The sequence below is a fragment of the Haematobia irritans genome, chromosome 2, assembly GCF_050003625.1.
Source record: "Haematobia irritans isolate KBUSLIRL chromosome 2, ASM5000362v1, whole genome shotgun sequence".
Lineage (NCBI taxonomy): Eukaryota > Metazoa > Arthropoda > Insecta > Diptera > Muscidae > Haematobia > Haematobia irritans.
Window position 1 is genome coordinate 2209665 of NC_134398.1, and position 21436 is coordinate 2231100.

At 35.2% G+C, this 21436-nt stretch overlaps 1 protein-coding gene across 1 annotated transcript in view; it reads right to left on the reverse strand.

Moving 5' to 3' along the window:
• LOC142223212 (uncharacterized) overlaps positions 1 to 21436 on the reverse strand; it is a 284670-nt gene that overhangs the window by 6141 nt on the left and 257093 nt on the right. The window lies entirely within an intron of this gene.

Consider the following 21436-nt stretch of genomic DNA (forward strand, 5'->3'; position numbering starts at 1 on the left):
GCCGATCCCCAGATTTGACCTCCGGAGCCTCTTAGAGGAGCAAAATTCATCCGATCCGGTTGAAATTTGGTACGTGGTGTTAGTATATGGTCTCTAACCACCATGCAAGAATTGGTACATATCGGTCCATAAATATATATAGCCCCTATACCAAACGATCCCCAGATTTGGCCTCCGGATCCTCTTGGAGGAGCTAAATTCACCCGATCCGGTTGAAATTTGGAACATGGTGTTAGAATGTGGTCTCTAACAAACACGCAAGAATTGGTCCATATCGGTCCATAATTATATATAGCCCCCATATAAACCGTTCCCCAGATTTGATCTCCGGAGCCTCTTGGAGGTGGAAAATTCATCCGATTCGGTTGAAATTTGCAACGTGGTGTTAGTATAAGGCCGGTTATAACCATGTCATAATTGGTCCATATCGGTCTATAGTTATATATAGCCGATCCCCAATCACACAAAAATTGATCCATATCGGTTCATAATCATGGTTGCCACTCGAGCCAAAAATAATCTATCAAAATTTTATTTTTATAGAAAACATTGTCAAAATGTTATTTCTATAGAAAAATTTGTCAAAATTTTATTTTTATAGAAAATTTTGTCAAAATTTTATTTCTATAGAAAATTTTGTCAAAATTTTATTTCTATAGAAAATTTTGTCAAAATTTTATTTCTATAGAAAATTTTGTAAAAATTTTATTTCTATAGAAAATTTTGTCAAAATTTTATTTCTATAGAAAATTTTTTCCAAATTTTATTTCTATAAAAATTTTTTTTCCAAATTTTACTTCTATAGAAAATGTTATCAAAATTTTATTTTGTCAAAATTTTATTTCTATAGAAACTTTAAACTTAATTATATACGTATTTAATCGGCTTTTTTTAGTTTAATATATACCACGAGGGACTATGTGGGACTATTATAGCATTAGCAATCATCTAAGGCTAATCATCTAAGACTTAAGCCCTTTAGGCGATGAATAAGTTGTGTGTCCGAATTCCATGTTTCATAGTCGAACGTTTTAGTTTTTGTACTGGAGGAATGTGTGGCCATTCAATGTACTTATCCGCATAGTTTTTGTTTTCTGATCCAAATGTGTAGAAAATATTACAATATTGATGAATGCAATTAAATACAGTTTAACAAAAAGTTGCATAATAGTTAAAAAAAGGTGGCATATTTGCTATTAAAGTGGCACAACGGTAGCGCTGGGTGGGATTAATGAACCCACAATTCAAGTATGTAGTCCAAAATGATAACAATGTGTAAGCTAAACATTAGTATAGCTAACTTACACTAAAAAAAGTATTGTCGTGAGGCCAAATATTTTACATCCTGAAAATATGAATGTGAAATTTGCTGAGCATAGAGGAAGCATTTCTCTGATATAAAGTTTTTTTTCCAAAAGTCGATAAACTTTTCAATAAAGTCGTTTTAACAGTTAAGTGATTTTAGTTAAATCTGTTTGACTATTAAGTTACTGAAAAGATAATGCCAGATACCAATCTTGTCGACTAGTACACATTTCCATAGTCCTGTATTGATATCAGGCCAGATCTCATTAAAGACTATGGAAATGTGTAGTAGCCGACACTGAGGCATATGTATAGTCAGGCTTACGAGATTGGAATCTGGCATTTTCTTTTCAGTAATTTAATAGTATCAATTCACTTAATCTTCCTGTTCACTAAGCTCAAAAAGGTATTGTAAAAATAGGGTACACCAATGATGCAGCGAAAACCTTTCCCATTTTAGCAATACATAAGCACTCAATACGATCTGAAATATAAGGTTTAGTTTTGACTTTTTCTCACTTGTTAGTCCGTTTTTTTTTGTAAAAACAACCTTTAGTTATTCTAGAATAGTGTTTGCTAATTCAATATTGACTCATTTCAGTGGTACATTTCATTTAGATATAATTACAAAAACTAATTGATGATGAGCTCTATTCTCCCTCCATTTTAACAAACATATGTAATTATGTTAATGTTTTATTGTTCTATTTATTATCTAATAGAACTTATAATAGCATTTGTATTACAACCAGTTTACAATTACTATGTCAATAGATACGAATCTATATTGGCCTCTTAACATGCTATATGCAAATGCCCATATAAGCATACATTCATTTTAATATGCAACCAGATTATAGCAGTGATAATGTTCCTACATAACGATGTACAAATGGAGTTGAAACTATAGGAGAACGATTCAAAAGGATTTTAGTGTGTTAATAAGCCACGAGGTCTTTGTATTAGAGTATTAAGATATATTCTGGGCACTTATTAGCTGTTTATTAGGGTGGATAGGCAGCCAGAGTCATATAGACTTTGGATTTGAAGCCGTTTTTTTGTCTTCAATCACGAATTTTATTGATCCAATTAATTTTTAAATGAAATTTCTTCAATCACAGAAATGATAGTATCAATCGCCAATGTCAATGAAAAAATTGGTCAAATTAAAAGATTAATTGGTACTATATTTCTGTTATTTATTTTTGTATTAATTAAAAAAATTTGTTGAATCAATTAAATTCTTAATTCCAAAAAAAAAAAAAAAAATATAGAATTCAATTGGAAAAATGTTGTTGATATTTTTTGTGTGTACTTCCTCCAAGGGACCTAATAATTAAAATCGAAACTCTTTTAATCTAGTTTTGGGTATAGAAATAAAAATAATTACCCTTTGCTAAAAAAAAATATTTATAGCGAAAAATTCCCACTCTATATACTACAAGAGTTTTTACACAAAATCCCATATAATTAAAACTTATCAATGCTAGAGAATGTGTGCTTACATTCTGGCACCTCATAATAACCACGATGTGGTCCCTCTCACATGCGTTTCTAAGGGACCCATTGTTTTATGAACCCTATTGAGTCTTAACTGAATATGATGTTTTGTCTTTGTTTCCATTGTAGTGCCATTGTTTTTCCTCTCGTTTAGTGGTTTGTACTACTGGTGTATGTTTGTAATTACTTACATACACACACACATGTATACACCAATTTTGTAGCATTAGTAGACTCGCTAGTATTAGTGTTGTTTGTACACGACCCTGTTATGCTTTCTAAAATAAAACCACAAATATTAGTTTTGTGTTAGATTATAGCCAGTTTTATGAGTGTTTACTTGTTAAATGTCGCGGTTTTTATAATTGCCCTCCTAACTCAAGACCTAACTGAGAGTACACATGTAAGCTTATCATCATACCTAGTTCCCCATGTATGGATTAATCTTCTATGCCTTTGGAAAGGATTTCATTTAGTTGTGCCAAACTAAAATTATGTTTGTTTTTTCGTGAAGGTTTGGGTAAATTGCTCTGTATTGTGCAAATAGAAGTGAGTATATTTGAGGATTAACTAATACCATTAAATTGGTATTTCCCCTTTTGTTTTAAATTTATTATGAAGTTGTGCCATGTTAAATACACATAAAATAGTGGGGAAGATGAAAAGTGTATCAATGTTGGTGCTGAAGAAAAACAAAATTAAAAGTAGTCATCCAAATAAACTGTGTATTAGAAACTTGCGTTTTTATGGTGGGAACATATAGTGGGCTATAAATAGCCAGAACACGTTTGTGTAATCAAGATCTAGGCCACAATTTCCATACAATCGATTAGGTATATGACACTAACTTGACTTTATTGATTTTGGTAGAAATCGATATAGATCTCATAAATAGATAAATAATCAAGTGTAAATATTCTACCACCAAGTAATGAATCTTAAATTGAAAGCCTTGATCTTCTTTTCACTCTATTGAATGTTATATAATGATAGCAGAAGACAAACGTTAAGTAAATTGTAATGATATTTACTTAAAGTTTCGTCTTAATGGTATCATCGTTAGATAAACTGAATATCGCTGAAATCGGTTTAGATCATTTAGTTGAAGATCCTTTATTTTGATATGAGCAAAATGATTAAATTTAACTACAATTGGTTGGAGGTCACCAAAGCCTAGACTTAGGCTAGTTTACAAAATACCATCCTTTAGGCCTTAATTGCGAAATTTGAGGAATAATTGGATGCAAAAAGCGTCTCATTTTAGTTAAAACAAGTATATACGGCCGTAAGTTCGGCCAGGCCGAATCTTATGTACCCTCCACCATGGATTGCGTAGAAACTTCTACGAAAGACTGTCATCCACAATCGAATTACTTGGGGTGTGGTATCTTAAAACTTCTTAACATCGTTTTCTAAATTGTGAGCTAGTCCATACGTGGTATATAGTAGACAAAAAAGTTATGTATAGGTAAGTCTACAAATAACTACGAATCGACATGGACATGGTACGTAGAGAGCCAGAATTGAAATATGGGGGTCGCTTGTATGGGGGCTATATAGAATTATGAACTTGATATGGACCAATTTTTGTGTGATTTATCTGAGGGCTATATATAACTATAGACCGATATGGACCTAGTTAGGTATGGTTGTTAACGGCCATATACTAGCACAATGTACCAAATTTCAACTGACTCGGATGAAATTTGCTCCTCCAAGAGGCTCCAAAACCAAATCTCGGGATCGGTTTATACAGGGGCTATATATAAATATGGACTGATATGGACCACTTTTGGCATGGTTGTCAAATATCATATACTACCACCACGTACTAAATTTCAACCAGATCGGATTAATTTTGCTACTCCAAAAGACACAGGAGGTCAAATCTGGGGATCGGTTTATATGGGGGCTATATATAATTATGGAATGATATGAACCAATTCCTGCATGGTTGTTGGATATCATATACTAACATCACGTACCAAATTTCAACCGAATCGGATGAATTTTGCTCTTCCAAGGGGCTCCGGACGTCAAATCTTAGGATCGGTTTATATGGGGCCTATATATAATTATTGACCGATTTCGACCAATTTTTGCATCGGTGTTTGAGGCCATATATTAACACCACGTAGCAAATTTTAACTGAATCAGATGAATTTTGGTCTTCCAAGAGGCTCCGGAGGTAAAATCTGGTGATGGTTTATATGGGGGCTATATATAATTATGGACCGATGTGGACCAATTTTTGCATGGTTGTTAGAGACCATATATTAACACCATGTACCAAATTTCAGCCAGATCGGATGAAATTTGCTTCTGTTAGAGGCTCAACAAGTCAAATCGTGGGATCGATTTATATGGGGGCTATATATAATTATGGACCGACGTGGACCAATTTTGGCATGGTTCTTAGATACGATACACCAACACCATGTACCAAATTTAAGCCGGATCGGTTGAAATTTGCTTCTCTTAGAGCAATCGCAAGCCAAATTTGGGGGTCCGTTTATATGGGGGCTACACGTAAAAGTGGACCGATATGGCCCATTTGTAATACCATCCGACCTACATCAATAGCAACTACTTGTGCCAAGTTTCAAGTCGATAGCTTGTTTCGTTCGGAAGTTAGCGTGATTTCAACAGACGGACGGACGGACGGACATGCTCAGATCGACTCAGAATTTCACCGCGACCCCGAATATATATACTTTATGGGATCTTAGAGCAATATTTCGATATGTTACAAACGGAATGACAAAGTTAATATACCCCCATCCTATGGTGGAGGGTATAAAAATAGCGATTCCAAATCGGGAAAATATGATTGATTGGACGGAAGTTTGTAGTCCATTTGGTTGCGAGGCTGATGGTGAAATATCCATGGATTAGGTTAGATTAAAGTGGCAGCCCGATTTATTTTCAGGCTCATTTAGACTATTAATTCCATTGTGATAGGAATAGTGGTAACCCCTTATTTTGTCTCACTTAGACTTTTCAGTGCTTTGTCATACCACAAGTGGTGAACATATCTCTTATCAAAGAGTTCTGTCCGATTCTAAGTTTAGCTCAATGACAAGTGATCTCATTTTTATTGCTGACTCTGAACAGCGTCTGACATTATGGTGAAACCATTTAGAAAATATTTTAAACGTTTAGAAATGTCACTAGCATTTCCGTGAGCATAATCCACCATAGAGAATTTTTACTATGTTTGGTCAAAACTGAAATTGAACATATGACCCTTTGTATGCAATGCGAGAGCGTTAGCTGTTAACCAGTGTTCTGTTTTTTTACTGCCACGACATAACTGCCACGACAGAAACTGTATAAGAGTGGCCTTCAAGAATTTTAAACACTAATTTGAAATGGCTTCGCGGTTGCGCTTGTGTACCGGAATGGTCTTTTTTGTGCCCAAAATTTGACCCACACAATTTTTTGCTGTGTATATAAACCAATTTGGCATATATCAAATCCTGGTAGCAGGTATGCAAAGAATATTTACTGCTCCGTTGAGTTATTTTCAAGATAATAAATTTCTAGGAATAATTCCCTTTAAATGGTTTTAACTCAACCACGTCAGTATGTTTTTTAGTCCCCTTTACAATAACAGTTTAATGGCTGATTAATTCGCATTTTCTTAAAGTAAATGATAATGTCTTCTTCGATTTGATTTGAAGACCCTTTTCTTCACTTTATGTTCTATTTTGATAACATAAAGAGTTAGACTTCTCTAATTAAAATACCACGCATTGGTTTAATTAAAAGTGAATACAATGCATATCACGAAATTTCGTAGAATTGTGGTTCATTTATAGTCGCCACAAAAGTTGCCATAGTAAACCCAAATTTATTGGCTGTTTGTGATTTTGATAATTTCATTTGATTCATTTTGCATTGATTTGTAAAGTTATTGCCTATTGAAATTGAAAGTGATAAATCCTTTGTTTAAATACACACTCCAATTAAATTGCGATACAAACAGCCACACATACACACACGCACATTCAAATATGGTCATGGGTCTGAAATTATGGTGAGGCCCTACACTAAAAACATTTAGTCTTTGCCAAAATTATTCATTAAAATGATTTCAATGTGACTGTGGAACACAATTAAAATTGACCATAGTTGTGTTTTACTTTGGTCTCTTTTTTGTTTGTTTTTGCTTTAGGCAAGGAAAAAACCATTATCAGGAAAAGAGAGCTGCACATAAAGTGGTTCTTACAAATACAATGAAATACAGTCATTGTGGACCATTGATTGACAGTGAATGGCAATGACATGTTTCATATTAAATGTGTCGGGATTATTGGAAAATAAATGTGCACTTCAATAATTTCCAATACAATTGGGAATGTAGCCATCGATTGTATTCTCTATAGCGCGACAACAGAACCATTACCATTACAACAACACTCTTGGCTTCTCGTGTGGCACTCGAACATTTTTAATTGCTATTGTGTATGTAATTTTCAATAAGATTTATGTGTGTGTGAGAGAGAGAGAGAGAGAAAGATTCCGATTCCGTTTCCGTTTGCTGAACCCCTGCAAGCATTTAAAAGTTAATTTTATCGTCTTCTCTCTTTCATCTCTTTCGCTGAAACAAAAATTTAGAATCAGTTTATATTTGTTCAAATTTGGAAGCTTTACTACGAATTGTGCCTTCAAACGGTCGACAAAAGCCATCCCACGATGCACGAAAGTTGCTCTGCGGCATTTTGGCTTACTCCCTGTGAAGCGTCGTCTTCAGATGGTCGAAACTTTAGTGTTTTTTAATGCCACCCTTACTCTCTAAAATGCTAAAGCGTAAAAGTCAAACGGATTGAGATTCGGAGGTTTTGGTGGCCATTGTGTGCTAGAAATGAAGCGAGGAACCTTCATTTTAACTCATTCTTGCCGGTTGATGCATGCTGGGTGCGATGGTGCTGAGTCCTGTTTGGATGTGTATAGCCTGCGGTCGAAAAATTTGTCTCCCCAGGGCTTCAATAATGTTTTACCACATTTCCCGATAATATTTGGCATTTGTTTTGGCCCAATGGACGGCCCACACCATTACCATAAACTGCGCTTGAGTTCTGGTGAGCAATCGATCGGGTTGACCTCTTTGGTAAGTCAACCCGATCATTTTGTTGCTTAATTTCGAATGGCTTTTTTTATCGGAGGAAACCAAATTCAGTAACTGACCACTTTCTTGCAAGCTCTTTCCAGTCTATTCATTTTTTGTGCTCTTGCACATTTTGAAACTTCAATGGTTATAGTCCAAGCTCATTTTTCAATGTGAGTTGCTTAAGTTCTATCGATATGTTCAGCTCAGGAGCAAGTTTTTTTAACACTTCGGCGTGGTTTTCGATCAAATGTGGCCTTTATTTTTCGGATCATTCCCGGTGTTTTTTAACGTTCACCGTGCCACCGTGGTGCAATGCATACACAAGGTCGTGGGTTCGATTCCTGCTACGACCGAACACCAAAAAGTTTTTCAGCGGTGGATTATCCCACCTCAGTAATGCTGGCGACATTTCAAAGCTTCTCTAAGTGGTTTCACTGGAATGTGGAACGCCGTTCGGACTCGGCTATAAAAAGGAGGTCCCTTGTCATTGAGCTTAACATGGAATCGGGCAGCACTAAGTGATAAGAAAGAAGTTCACCACTGTTTTATCACAATGGTCTGAATAGTCTAAGTGAGCCTGATACATCGGGCTGCCACATAACCTAACCTAACCTAACGTTCAACACAACACTGCAACACTGGCAATGTCACCCTAACGAGCAGTGGTATGAGAAACAAGCAATTTAGTCACTAGTGGTTTTCTAGCTAAATCTAAAGCAATCACACACACTATCACGCTGGAATTCCATCACGAATAAATTTATATTTGAATGCAATTTAGCTATGGCTTTTGTAAGCTTGTAAACAATAAAATTAACTGCCACTGAAGCAGTCAGCTGTCAAACGAGCTGTTTAGAAATGAAGCTACTTTCATGACCCAAACTAGAGGTGTGCGCGTGACTGAAATTTCACTCACGCACATTCACGATTCTAAATTATTTATTCACGCACACTCACGCACGTTATGTGTGGTAGCCAATCCCACTCAGTCACATTCACGAAATGAAAATCAGTACTCACGAACGAATTACTTTTAAAGACTCACGTTAACGCACGATTCACGACAATTCACGTGATTCACAACAAATTCACGAAACTCACGATATTTTCCAAATTCAAAAATAGAATATAGTTCGAGAGCCAAATTAATTTCAGATAACATAAGAGTGTGAATTAAATCTTGATTATTTTCGTGAGCGTGATTTTGCAGAAATTTTATTCACGCACATTCATGAACCGATTTTATTTCTCATGCACGCTCACGCACCAAGTATTTATTTTAGTCCTATTCACGCATATTCACGAGAGTTGCTTTAGGTTTTGTTCACGAGAATTTCGTGTCACGCGCACACCTCTAACTCAAACTGCATTGATCACTTAGCCTATAGTTCGACCCCCGAGGATTATATCGTACAGTGGGGGGGACTTTTGTTGATAACAAGATGATAACACTCGAGAACATTTATTCTTCCATGGCAAACTACATTTTCGATAGAAAATGTTTGCAGTTACTATAGCAGTTTGTGTGTGTGTTTGCGTGTGTTTATATGTATGTGTATGAGTATTTATGTGCTCAATGTTAGACAATGATCAAAATGTACAAAATCAAAGACAATAATTGCTCGATTTGTTCATTTAGAATCATTACAATTATATATGGTAGATGATTATGTTGTGTGAAGTATTGTGCACAGTGGTTCACAATAGAATAATTACAACATATAAGAATTCTCACATTTATTGTGTGGCATTGCAAGTACTTCCTTTATGGATACTTAGCTCTAAACTCACATTCATAAAAACGTGGTAGACCCCATTGCCTTTGTTAGCCTTTGTTCCATTTCCAATCAGGATGCTTACACCAGAACGAATTGTGTATGTGTATGTGTATGTGAGCTAGTATTTGGTAAATGTTATTATCAACTCAATAAAGCTTATTTAACGCAAATGTCGATTGAGGGAAACAATGCAATGAAGGAAACAACTCATTTATATGTATGACTGGATTTTCATTCATTCATTCACTCATTCACTCATTCATTTGTTGGCATTCGGTCGTTGCTTCTCTTCATTCTTATTATCGTTGTGCATGGGGTTGTGCATCATTCTCTGTAAAATGAAAAGTTAACGAACATCAGCCAACAATTGTTGGGCCATTTGTACGTTTTGATTTGGCGGAAACGGAAATGATGTTGTACGAATACTATTTCTCTCCTCTCTTGCACTTTCCTCGAATGCATTGCAGTGCCTTTTGGCTTTGTTGTTTCACCATCTAGAGCAAAGTATTTTCCGGGCATTGGATGTCGATTTCATTTCATTGTTGATCGAATGCTATTACAATTGGAGTTGGTTGAATTTGGGTAAATTGTAGATAGGTCATAAACATTTTACAAAGTGTGCCATACATTCAGTGGATATCGGGTAATGATGCTCCTAATGAAGGAAGGCCATATTGGGGTTTTCACATTACCTCTGGTTGGTTTGCATATGCATTGCTTTCGATTTATCGTTTGGGGGAATTTACTTTCTCAGTGAACAATGTGCTAGAGTTATTGTTGGTCTATTGCACTATATGTCTGTTTCTCAGATATTGCGGTTAAGGATGTGTTGACTTTTAGATATTCATAATTAAGTGCAATGTTTGCTGATACTTATAAGCCAGAGTATAAGGGTTTTGTATTAGGAAAACAGCCTATTCCCAAATATATAAACTGAACTACACTACGGAACACAGTATCATAATAGTATAGTGCATGTGTTCACGCAGAAAAGGAATATGATAACCCCAAACTTGTTTCAAGAGCAAAATGTTATTTTTGAACGGTAACGTGAAAATTTTTTTGTCCCTAAAAATGTTTTTTTCTAGCACAAATATACATGGTTACCGAAATCAGATACATTATGTTCGAGAAAATAATATGGTTGCGACAAACATGTTCCATGTTCACCATCAAAAACTAACATTTTGCTCTTGAGGCATGTTGGGGGTGTTCATATTCCTTTTCTGGGTATTTGCGATATCCAGAAGGAGATGAGATAGGCACATGGTGTCTTTGGAAATATTGCTCTGTCTGTGAACACATTTATTGTAATTAAAGTAGGTAGCAGTTTTAGTCCTATCGACATCGAATTTGGCATAGATATGAATTTTAAGTGAGAATAGAACCTACATAGATTTTGGAAGAAATCGGTTAAGTTTTAGATAACATATAGCGCCCATTTACATTTTTTGGCTTATGTCACTCAAATTACTACAGAGACCATAGTTTTAGTCCGATTTACGTGAAATTTTGCACGGAATATAGAATTAGCATTCTAGCTATGTATATAAAGTTTGGTCAAATGGATTCAAAGTTAGATATAGCTTCCATATATATTTTTCGCCCGCTATACACTTAATTGTCCTTAGAGTCCAGAGTTTCGCCTTGATTTGCTTCAAGGAGTACAATTGGCACAGATTTCATTGAAATCGGTACAGATTTCGATATTGCTCCCATATATTTAAATTCCTATGACTCCGATTGACGTGAAATTTTAGACAGGGAGTACAATTAACATTCTAGCTAGGCATGCCAAATTTGATCTATAAAATGGTACAGGGTATAATATACTCGGTCCAGCTCGACTTTGCCCGTTCCTTACATCTTTTATAATAAAAATGATTTCCCCCCCCCCCCCAAGTTTTAGTTCAATATTTTTTACACATCCCTCAATTTTAGCGGACATAATTCAATTGCCGCGATCTGTAACTACCAACATATGAACGCTTCAGAAATTTCATTCGCCCAATGTACACTACTGATCCGACAAAAATTCAATGAGCGCAACATTTGTTTTCCACTTGACTGACCTAAATATTTCACTCACGGACCAGGACAAAGTCTTTCCACAACACCATTATCATAAAACTGCTGGTAATAGTGCCGGAGACTTATTGTGCTCCACATACAAATGCTAGAATTTGAATTTTAGGAGGTGATGCTGTGGGAGTACAAAATAACCATAATACGCAATTGACACATGATGGGCTAGCCTCCTACTTGCCTATGGTAAAGCATGAAACTTAGCATTTGTTGGGGTTTCTATAATTTTGTGATTGCTTGGTGAAGACTCATAAGCCATAGGGGAATTTAGATGCTCTAATGCTATTGGGGTTTGGGATGACAATATACGATCCGGTGGCAGGGGAATATTGTGGTTGTTGATAGTAGTTGTAGTTTTTACCCCTAGGGCATAAACATTTCCATCGAAACTCCTAGAAGGCATGTGTGGGAAATGTTCCGTACGATTGAGGAACATTTGTAACAATATTGCAACACATATTTGCTGGATGGTTATATCGAATAGATCGCCAAAATTACTAACAAAAACCGGAAACAAATTGGAATCGAATTTACACTAGAAAAAATGGTGAAAATCACAATCAGTTTTAAGCCAACATTTCTCTTTTTTGGCTAGCATCAAAATTCAAATTAAAACACCCTAATGAAGTAGTGTATTATCATATGAGAAATATATATTAGAGATCATACTTATATAATTTTCCAACCGTTGAACAGAAGTGACGTAATTTTCTAAATCGAAATATTTAAATTTAGCGTGATAGGTACTTATTACTAAAGAAATTGGGACACAAAAAATTCTTGAAGCTAGCAAAAGGGAATGATCGCCGAATGAGTTGCCACCTTCTAAAAGAGATCAAAGATCGTTTGCCTCAGATGCAAAATACATTCTTGTGATGGCTATATTAACAGGGGAGCCATGGAAGGTCTGATTTCAAAGCACTAAGAATGTAGATTGCTCTCCCTGGCGTCTACTCACATTCTCAAGTTGAAGAGAATATCCTTAATGTTTCAAAATTAAGTTGTAGTTATCTGGTTTTAAGGAACTTTGATAAAACCATATCTTTCAAACTATGCAAGCTGTTTTCAATGTACTATCCACAAGGAATTCTTGAAGTTAGTAAAAGGGAACGATCGATGATGATGATGAGTTGCCACACCCAGAGAAGGAATATGATCACCTCAAACATGTTTTAAGAGCAAAATGTTATTTTTGGGTGGTGACCATGTAACATGGTTTCGCAACCATGTTATTTTCTCGGAAATCATGTATCTGATTTTGGCAAGCAGGTTATATTTGACGAGAAAATAACATTTTAGTGACAAACATGTTGCATTGTCACCATACAAAAATAACATTATGCTCTTGAAACATGTTTGAGGTGATCATATTCCTTCTCTGCGTGCACCTTCTAAAATAGATCACAGATCGTTTGCCTCAGATGCAAAATACATTCTTGTGATGGCTATATTAACAGGGGAGCCATGGAAGGTCTGATTTCAAAGCACAAATGGGAAAATTTAGATTGCTCTCCCTGGCGTCTACTCACAGGTGCTGGAAAAGTTTCCCAAATCCTCGACACGAAGAGGCTGGTTGGTATACTGAAAAAAGCATGTCCAGTTCCGATTAGGTCTTCTTACGAAGTTGGTTGAAATACCAAAAAAGCAGTCATTGAAGAACATCGTATGATGGAGGATGTTTCTAAGGCTCAAAACCACCGGAGCCCCCGTGGTGCAATGGTTAGCATGCCCGCCTTGCATACACAAGGTCGTGTGTTCGATTCTTGCTTCGATCGAACACCAAAAAGTTTTTCAGCGGTGGATTATCCCGCCTTAGTAATGCTGGTGACATTTCTGAGGGTTTCATAGCTTCTCTAATTGCCTTCACTGCAATGTGGAACGCCGTTCGGATTCGGCTATAAAAAGGAGGTCCCTTTGTCATTGAGCTTAACATGGAATCGGGCAGCACTCAGTGATAAGAGAGAAGTTCAACAATGTGGTATCACAATGGACTGAATAGTCTAAGTGAGCCTGATACATCGGGCTGCAATCTAACCTAAGGCTCAAAACTCACCAAAGCTGAAGCGATAGTAGTTGCCAGAGTCACCGAGATCTTTGAAGAGGACATCCTTGATGACTCGAATTTAGGTTGTTGTTGTTATCAGGCTTTTAAGGGACTTTGATAAAACCATATCTTTGGAACAGTTCAAACTATTTTCAGTGTACTATCCCATCCTGGAGAAGTAGATATTTTCTTTATAATGGAAATTCCTAATTTGGTTTATCTTTCTTTCCTATTTGTTTGCTTATTTCAATTTCGTTTCTTAACTAGCAAATGTATTCATTTGCTTCGTTTATAGATTATTTATTACAGTTTATCATTTCCATCCTGCTAAGCTCTGAATTAATATTATATGCTTCGTTATTTCGTTTTTCCTCCACTATTTTAGGAATTATTCATCCACTTTTTTGGGGAAAGTTTTCCGTTTACCACATTTACGTTGGGCTTTCGTTTTGGTTCATATTTTTTACTCTGAAAATAAAGTTGAACAAATCCCTAGCAATAAATCATATCATGTGGTGTTATAGTAGTACGAAATACTGGCTCTCTTTCACTCATACACATGCACAAACGGATTTCATATAAGAATTTAACCCATATTTGAAATGTATGTATACTATACTTATGGTACGTATATTGATATCTATTAAGATCTGTTTCGAAGTATATGTGGCTTTCTGGAAATGGATATAGGAGTTAGTATGAGATATTTTGCTTTTTTTCTTTTCAACTATGTAATATTCTTCTTAGCTGTGACTATTGTATAGTTGGAAAATAATTTTCGTTTTTTTTTTTTATTTTGTTGCGGAGTATAAATGCAACATTATTTTCTTTTATAGGTTCTTTTGTGATGGTGAACAAATGCAGCATAGCCAAAACCATAACATGAACATTTTACCCAAACCTTTAAACACAAACTCGAATGTTGTTCTGTTCTGTTGGTTTCGTGGTTCCTTTAGCCCCGATACATATACACCATAATTGTTTAAAATGATTTTGTTCAAATATAACTAAGTAGAGTGTGAAAATAGGGAATAAATATTTTGCAAGAACATGGTCCGAGTGACAAAAGAATTTTTTTTTCTAGTATGAGGTAGTAGCCTCTAGGTTTATATGGGGTCCATATCTGGTAATTGATCAAATTTGGATGGTTAGTAGACGATAGATGCTTACATCGAGCACCGACTACATGATGGGAAAATTACAATATTAAAGTATTCTGTAAGAAAATTTGGTCCTTACATAGTATATGCAATACTGCTTATGCGGTATATACGCGAATTTCCAAGCGGAACGGCATTTCAACTTCAATTTCAAAATTTTCGTCCGTCAAATCTACACGGTAAGTGCTTACCATATGACAGAAGAATAAACATTTTGAAGTATATACAGCAATAAGTACGGCCGGGCCGAATCTTAAATAGCCACCACCATGAATCAAATATAATAGTTTACTTTGAAAACTCTTCGTCGTAGCGGGTTTCTTGATAATATATAGAATTTTAGGGGGTTTGATGACAAATTTTCTACCAAGCAAATCAGTTCAACCAGATTCTACCTATGGAGACTAGATTTGAAATCTTTAATCTGTAGATTTTTTTCTGCCATTATTTAAATGAATACGATTAGTAAAATCTGGAAATTTTACTTTCAGTTCCAAGCCATTTTCATGATCAGTGCGCCTGTTATACCCTGAAAGAAGTGTTTTTTTTTCTGAGGAACGAAATTTTAAACAAGCAAAGTTTTCTTTTGACACAAATTTCAGAGACAATAGTGGAATCGCTTATCAAAAATTCGGATTAGTTTGCTCTAAACGAAAATACTTTATACGAAAGGGAAATTTCGTTTGTCCAAAATTTCATTCCTAAGGAAAATATTTTTTTCTTTAGGTGTACCCTCAAGAAGTTAAATCGGTCTATATCGATGCCTTACCAAACGGACCGGTAAAAATAAATGCGATACATATTTTTGAGGGTCTAAACTTCCAGTATATTTACATTTTTGTGCAAATCGAATAAAAACTACGGTTTCTAGAAGCCCAAGGTGTTAAATCTGGTGATCGGTCTATGTAGAGTTAGTATAGCCTCTAACATGCGTCGAAACACACCATATTCTGCTGACATATTTGTTAATAGCTCAGCCTCAAATACCTCTAGAATTCCACTTTCAGACGAATTGGGTGATAACTACGAATTCTAGAAGCTCAAGAAGTAAAATCGGGAGATCAGTGTATATAGGGGCTATACCAAAACATGGACCGATGATCCTAAGATACCTCTAGATTTCTAATTTCCACCAAATTGGATAATAACTACGGATTCTAGAAGCCCCAGTAATAAAGTCGGGAGATAGGTCTATATGGGGGCTATACTAAAACATGGACCAATAGGCACAATTTGCGACACATCTATTTGTTATCTCAAAATACCTCTAGATTTTCAATTTCAAGCAAATCGGCTAGAAAATATAGTCTCTAGATGCCCAAGATGTAAAATCGGGAGATCGGTCTATATAGAAGCCCAAGAATACAAATCGGCAGATCGGTCTATATGGCGGCTATAACAAAACATGGATCGATACGGACCATTTTCGACACACCACTTTATGGTCCTAAAATAACTCTAGATTTTCAATTTCAGGGAAATCGGATAGAAAATACAGTTTCTAGACGCCCAAGAAGCAAAATCGGGAGATCGGTCTATATGGGGGCTATACCAAAACATGGACCGATACGGACCATTTTCGACACATTTTTTACGGTCCCAGTTTCTAGAAGACCAAGAAGTAAAATCGGGAGATCGGTCTATACACCATCAAAAAACAAAAATCGCTTCTGTAACACACATTTTGCTTCAAGCATATATATTTTCAGGATTGGTCCAAACAAAATATTGTTTGTATTGTTCAAACATATTATGTTTCACCTTAGGACATATACTGGTAGTGAACAAAATTTTCTTTGTGTATTTAACATAGATTTTCAATTTCAAGCAAATCGGCTAGAAAATATAGTCTCTAGACGCCCAAGAAGTAAAATCGGGAGATCGGTCTATATAGAAGCCCAAGAATAAAAATCGGGAGATCGGTCTATATGGCGGCTATAACAAAACATGGATCGGTACGGACCATTTTCGACACACCACTTTATGGTCCTAAAATACCTCTAGATTTTCAATTTCAGGGAAATCGGGTAGAAAATACAGTTTCTATACGCCCAAGAAGCAAAATCGGGACATCGGTCTATATGGGGGCTATACCAAAACATGGACCGATACGGACCATTTTCGACACATCTTTTTACGGTCCCAGTTTCTAGAAGACCAAGAAGTAAGATCGGAAGATCGGTCTATACACCATACAAAAAATCGCTTCTGTAACACAAATTTTGCTTCAAGCATATATATTTTCAGGATTGGTCCAAACAAAATATTGTTTGTATTGTTCAAACATATTATGTTTCACCTTAGGACATATACTGGTAGTAAACAATTTTAACAATATTTTCTTTGTGTATTTAACATAAGGTGCCAATTGGTTACTTCCATTATTTTTCTTGCAGCATACTCTCTAGGTCTCTCTTTCTAAACCCATATATGTTTATAGGCTATTTCCAAATTAATATATGTTTGCATCTAAGCATATTATATTTACAAACATGTTATGTACCAAACATAATATGTTCTAACATATTAACATATATGTCCCAAATATGTTATGCTAGTTAATGAACATTATATGTTTGCACTTAAAAATATTGTGTTAAAAAATTTGAGTTCCAAACATATAATTTTTACTCCCAAACATACGAAAAACATTCTTTTTCGTCCATGTATGGAGGCTACATCAAAACATAGATCGACACACAATTTCTAATTTCTCGTGAAATTGTGACAACTATCCTTTGCGGTATATGATCACTTCATGTTTCAGGAGCAAATTAGTATTGTTGAATGGGTAACATGTTCCACATCCAAAATTAAAATGTTGCTTTTGAAACATGTTTGGGGTGTTCATATTCCTTCTCTGCGTGAAACTATTTAATGTGGTTGTTACTTTGTGAATAACAAAAACTTTAGGCGTCACCCTTCAGTGGCGGACTCGGGTATGCACCAGTTTCTCTTTTTGTTCGGAAGGAGTAAATGTAGACCCCGATCCGCTTTCTCATGTTCAGAATTGCGTATGGAATATGATTCATGCAATTCTTTGAATGCCCACTGCTTCAGCTATTTCGATTGGCCAGAAGGAGATTAGAGATTTATGTTATTTTATCCACCAAGGTACCGCAACAACGGTAGTGCGCTCACATTCAAGTTTAGTTATCCCACTTTGATTTAGTCATACACGCATGGCTTAAATTTCGAATACTTTTGGTTCCCATACCCAATACCTGTTGCCTAAAAATCATATACTTTCTGTATCATCAATACGACATGAATTTTCAATTGGTCATTTATTTGTAGCCACCTTAATATTCATAATTCTATAAGGGCAAATATACATGCATGTGTTTTGTGGTTATTGATTTCTTTTGAAGATATATTTGAGTGCTTGTATCCTTGCTGAGTATGTGCTTTGTTCAAACACGCCGGCTTTTTTTTGAGACGAATTTTTCGAGTTAATAGAAAATATATTTTAGAATTATCCTTTTTTTGCTGTAATACAATCACCTAACAACTTGTTTGTGGTTCTCATATCTGACCGATGTGTATGTAAGTAGTGTATGTGGGTGGGTGTGTATGTATATTTATGTTCTGCTGGCTGCTCATAAGTCAGTTCTATGGTTATTCAGTTAGCGCACTGCAAGAAATTCTGTTTCTTCGTTAAATTCCCATTAATATTTATAAGCTTCTTTATGGCTTTAAGAGGGGGTTTCTTTATTCTTCTGTTTGCTTTCTACAATCATACTTGTATGTGTGTTGAGTGGTATTAGTATGGATGTATATGTGTATAACAGGGTCAACACATGCATTTCCTATTTCCACTTTCTTCCTCTTGCTTATCATTTCTTTTCTTTTGATGATCAAAGAAAACCCCGCTATCAGCAAAATGATAACTAGCTTGCTTAACTTTGAATTAAATGTAGAAATGTTAAACTATGGTATATAGGCTACAAGTTTTCATAAAATCGGAATGAAAATTTTGACTTTTGTAAACACACATAGGAGAAAATTGGGTATAGGCGATATGTGTGGCCAATGTGGGAATTGAATAATGATATCGGTAATACCATGAATTGGAAATGGAATAACAATCAAATGTAATCCATGTGCACTACCGCAAAGTAGTAAACGGACAGATGTCTTTTGTTCAAATAAGACGTAGTTGTGTGAAGATTCAAGCGGATATCTTGTCTCTTTCGGAATGTAGCGTCATTTCAGAAGATTGAGGGATGGGCAGACGGACTATTGGGGTAAATCAGGAGCATTACTAACAAAATAAAACAAGTAAGTAAAGTAGAAAGTCGGGCGGGGCCCCTATATCATACCCTAAACCACCATTCATACCCTAAACCACCATTACAGAATTAGTAATCATAAGCATTTGTGGGGTAACATATAGGTCTGGGAGATAAACCGCAGTTGCATATTTAAGAAAATTAAGGAGTACATGTCTATGGGTGCTTTGTGTCAATCTGACTATAGCTCATAGTCAATATTGCCAGGGAAAATGTTCGGTTTACCCTACAAGGACAAAAAAAGTTCCCTACTTTCCAACCGTGGTGGTTGCCACAGTTGGTAGAATTCTACCCATATTAGTAATCTTTTTTGTTAAATCTCTATAGAAATAAAATTTTGAGAAAAAATTCCACAGAAATAAAATTTCGAGAAAATTTTTTATAGGAATAATATTTTGAAACAATTTCTATCCCAGCAAAAAAATTTGGAAGTTCTTCCAAAGGCACAACTTTAAAAGCACTTCCAGAAGATGCACTCCCAATGATGTTCTTTATTTTAACTACCCAGGAAGTTCTTTTAATTCAATTTTTTATAATTTGGTTTTTTCATACTTTTAGTGGGTAATTTTAACTTTATTTCTTTCAAATAGGTTAAAACAGAGTAAGAATTCATAAAATGGTACAAATTATTTAAATTTTGTCGAAAAAAATGCAAAATCCAATCTGGAAAAATTGTGGATTTTTTAAAATATTTGAGGTCAAACGTTTCCGACAAGCGTTAGAATCCATTAAAAATTGTACAAAATTATAAAAATTATTTATTTGACAAAATATCACAGAATTTTTTAATTTACATTTAAAACATTGAATGCGGATCCCACCTAAAGAAGTGATGCAAATTCAGTGCAACGGCTGTTGAAATGGAGGACTTCCGTCCTATGACAAGCCCATGTTAAATTCATCGCTTCTGCATCAATTTTGCACCACTTCCGGATCCAAAAAGAACATTTTCATTAATTTTTTGGCGATGCTTTTTTTGCTGGGTATAGAAATACAATTTTGACAAAATGTTCTATAGAAATAAAATGTTGACAAAATTTTCTACAGAAATAAAGTTTACCACACATTGTTAAAGATCAAGCCTTGCCGGCTTCTAATTTCCTCCTCTAGAGCCACCAAAATGTAAAAATTATTACAAATTATGTTGAGTGAAAATGTCCTACATTGTGGCTAAGATGCTAAATATTAGAAAAACCCTAATATTTATTGCACCTACGGAGTTTGTATGCCACTAATATTGAGCCCATTATTAAAAAAAGAGAAAATCGTTAAATTGGTGTGGGTAATAAATACAAATTTGTAAAAATCGAGCAATATTCTTATGTAAGAGCTACAAGTACGATCGGCTAGTACATCAAACTTTGAAAATTGAGTAACATTGGTTAATAAAATTAATAAGAGTACTATGGCCAAATTTGGGAAAATCGAGCGATGCATATATATGGAAGCTATATCTAAATCTGAATCAATTTGCATAATATTTTGCGGGTTTGATTAATACCACAAAAGGTTACCTTGTGCAAGATTTGAGTAAGATCAGTTAAGAAATGAGGCCTGTATGGTCAAACATAAGGTTATTAGGGGCGAATTTTTCAAAATCGGGTGATACATATATGGGAGCTATATCTACATCTGAACCGATTTCGATGATTTTTTGCACATATAGTTAGTGCTATAGAAGACTACATTTAGCCAAATTTGGGTAAGATCGGTTGATAAATAAGGGTTTTATGGCCAAATTTAGAAAAATCGGGCAGTACATATACATGGGAGCTATAGCTAAATCTGAACCGATTTCGATGATTTTTTGCACATATAGTTAGTGCTATAGAAGATTATATTTAGCCAATTTTGAGTAAGATCGGTTGATAAATAAAGGTTTTGTGGCCAAATTTGGGAAAATCGGGCGATACGTATATATGAGAGCTATATCTAAATCTGAACCGATTTGAATGAAATTTTGCAGACTTGAAGGGCGATGGAAAAGATTACCTTTTGCCAAATTTGGTGACGATCCGTTTGAAAAAACGCGCAACGTGACCCCATTTGTCGAAATCGGGCGATACATATATATGGGAGCTATATCTAAATTTGATCCGATTTCTTCCAAATTCAATAGCGTTCGTCCTTGTGCCCAAAAAACGCCCTGTACCAAATTT